Source organism: Ictalurus furcatus, chromosome 24, assembly GCF_023375685.1.
Source record: "Ictalurus furcatus strain D&B chromosome 24, Billie_1.0, whole genome shotgun sequence".
In the NCBI taxonomy this organism is placed as follows: domain Eukaryota; kingdom Metazoa; phylum Chordata; class Actinopteri; order Siluriformes; family Ictaluridae; genus Ictalurus; species Ictalurus furcatus.
In genome coordinates this window covers 555,001-558,484 of record NC_071278.1, presented here as the reverse complement: position 1 = coordinate 558,484, position 3,484 = coordinate 555,001, and the positions used below count along the sequence as shown (strand labels likewise).

Here is a 3,484-nt window from a genome sequence, read left to right as displayed (position 1 = left end):
TCTCTCCCTCTCTCTCCCTCTCTCTCCCTCTCTCTCTCTCTCTCCCTCTCTCTCCCTCTCTCTCTCTCTCTCCCTCTCTCTCTCTCTCCCTCTCTCTCTCTCCCTCTCTCTCTCTCCCTCTCCCTCTCCCTCTCTCTCTCTCCCTCTCTCTCTCTCTCTCCCTCCCTCTCTCTCTCCCTCTCTCTCTCTCCCTCTCTCTCTCTCCCTCTCTCTCTCTCTCTCTCTCCCTCTCTCTCCCTCTCTCTCTCTCCCTCTCTCTCACACACACACACACACACTCTCTCTCTCACACACACACACACACACACACACACACACACACACACACACACTCACTCACACTCTCTCACACACACACGCTCACCCACACACACACACACACGCTCACCCACACACACTCACACACACACACTCACACTCACACACACACACACACACACACACTCACTCACACTCTCTCACACACACACGCTCACCCACACACACACACACGCTCACCCACACACACTCACACACACACACACACACACACACTCACACACACACACACACACACACTCACTCACACTCTCTCACACACACACGCTCACCCACACACACTCACACACACACACACACACACTCACACACTCACACACTCAGTCAGTGTTTATGGTAAAATATGAACTATAGACTGATTCTGTATGACTTCCTGTAGTGCACTAGGTAGGGTGTAGAAGGCAGTAACTCCCCCTGTGTGTAGTGCACTTCTTCTGTAGGAGGTTCAGGGGAATCCATTTTGTTTTGGTTTATTTTGGTTACCCCCCCAACCCCCCCAGAACCAGGAACAGCAGAACCTCCCACATGCAAGTCAAATGTCACTCGTTACAAAATGGCAGCCGTTTAAATATTTTTGCCCAGACACGCTTCGTGACATGCCACGCCCGCGTCTTTTTAAAAACAGGCTTCTGTTTAATCCCTCACAGCTTCTTCTTCATAGCATGTACACCTTTAGATTATATAATCTATACGCAAGTTTCCGTACAGTCTCAACGATAAATACAAAAACCTCTTTTTGGGTGTACCTGTGTTTGCCTCTCGTAATCATTCAGCCTCATTTCTTCTTACAAATAAGTGAAAAATGTCTGTGTGTCTGTGTGTGTGTGTCCAGTTTGTGAAAATATCTACAGGAATATAGTTAGAAAGGAGTTGGAGTAGGCATTTCACACATGATTGGCCACATGTGTGTAAATACAGTCTGTAGATTTTTTCACCCTCGACACGGGTAAATGAAGATCAGCCATAACACGGTGACGTTATCAAATTAATAAAAGACGTCCGAGTGATCTTTCATAAAGGAACGGTTTTATTTCTAGACACCAGGCTTCCCTGACTTACACTGGAACTTTGCAAGTAGAAGTCACTGAAGTGCATTCATGTGTAAGATGTTCTCCCTTACCTGGTGCTCAGGTGGGACTCTGTGTAGGTTTGCTGTGTTATATGCAGGTACGTGACCTCCAGGTCTGACATGACTGTTCTGATGAAACATTTTTTTGTATACTTGACTTATCATTCACTCGGTATTCTTTCCCCGGTCTTTATCTCGCTGCACAGACTGCGTTGCGTAAGAGGAACAGTTGCTTCCTTTGGGTTAATGCAGTTATAGCTGTTGCTCTGTGCTAGCAGGAGACTTTGGTCCTCCCGTGTCTGATCTCGCAGCCGAATCAGGTCTGATGTTTTTGCGTAACGCTCCAAGTGATTCAAGGACATCTCCAGTACTGCACCTCTCCAGTCCTTTCTCCGTGATGTCCAGGGGAAACCACTCCTTCAGTTTACATCATCAACTGAACAGGATGAAGAGGATTTGATCTAAGGAAAGTACTCCATGACTCCACCTGACTGATGAAGCAGTAAGGGCTTACCAAGGTCATTTCAGGTGAAGATCATCAAAATCTAGAACATACCTTCATTTCCAAGACCGTTTAACCACAGAATCTACCTTACAGCCACATGAAGAACACAGAATACATATGGTGCCCTCTGCTAATATTGCCACTCTTTGTATATATGAGCAAAGAGGGCTCTGAGAAATTCTTTATTGACAAAAGCTTCAAATGGGCCGTGGTTGGATCTTCCAGCAGGACAATGATCCAAAACATCATCAAAATCAACACAGAAATGGTTTACTGACCACAAAATCAAGGTCCTGCCATGACCCTCCCAGTCCCCTGACCTGAACCCCATAGAACACCTGTGGGGTGAACTGAAGAGGAGAGTCCACCAGCGTGGACCTGAAATGTGAAGGATCTGGAGAGGTTCTGTATGGAGGAACGGTCTCAGATCCCTCACCATGTATTCTCCAACCTCATCAGGCGTTATAGGAGAAGACTCAGAGCTGTTATCTTGGTAGAGGGAGCTAGCACAAAGTACTGACTAAAAGGGTGCCAATAATTGCTACACACCTATATTTAACACAGAGATTTTTTTTATAAACCTGTGTTGTGTTTGTAATTGTTTGATATCCATGAGAGCAGAGAATTTTTGTGATTTTTTTTTTAACAAAAGGTTAAACAATAAACAATTTTTCACAGTCTTCTTTGCATATTTACCAAGGGTGCCAATATTAATGAAGGGCTAGTGGTATGAGGAGGGACAAGCTGCAAACTAGAAACAGGATGTTTGGCAGCCAGAGCCATAAGCCGTAAACAAACGCCTCAGCTGAGACAATATTTTGCGCTTTATTGATTCTCCTTCTTCTTCTTCTGAAGTACGTCCAAACAGTTCCGGTTCTGTTTCCCAGCCTTTACCCTGATCGCTCATTTCGTGCTCCCAGCTGTCTGTGCGCTTTACCTTTTATGGAGTTTTGTGGGCGTCGGTACATGTTAATGAGGTGTGTGGGGAAAGAGGGTCCGGCGTAGGTGTGAACTCCTTTAATACTGTAAGAAGAACTCGGGAGAGAAAACGCCCAGAATACATTTCTGAAATTCTAGGCAAAAAGCACGTCTACTCTGAAGATGCTAAAATATAAAATTATTTAGATTTTTTATCACAGCATAATTCCCATAGTTCCATTCGTGTTACTCCAGAGCTTTGATGATTTTATTATTATTCTAAAATGTGAAGGAAAAAACTAAAGTAAAGAATGTGTGTCTGAACATTTGACTGGTAGTGTGTATTGTGTTATTAAGGGGAAAAACATTGGGGGATGCTAAATTTGGAAATGGCTGCCGTTTTGTAACGTAAGTTGACTGAAGATTTGCGTGTTGTTGTGCGTGTAGTAATGAACGTCCTCTCCCGCTGTCTGAATCATTCTGCGCAGCGCAGACTCAGTACTACAGATAACTGAACTCTAAACCCAGCCCCATGCTAACATTAAATCACTATGGTTGGTTCTTTAAGCTCATGATGGAGTGACTCAGAGTGAAACCCCGCCCATTACATCACAAAATGAGGCGTCGCAACAGATTCAGCCAATCAGAATGCAGCAGTAAATGTTCCCTTTTTT

At 44.6% G+C, this 3,484-nt stretch overlaps 1 protein-coding gene across 1 annotated transcript in view; it reads left to right on the top strand.

Annotated features, from left to right (window-relative positions):
• zgc:158376 (uncharacterized protein LOC100101643 homolog) overlaps positions 1 to 3,484 on the top strand; it is a 20,145-nt gene that overhangs the window by 12,956 nt on the left and 3,705 nt on the right. The gene's annotated exons all lie outside the window — the stretch shown is intronic.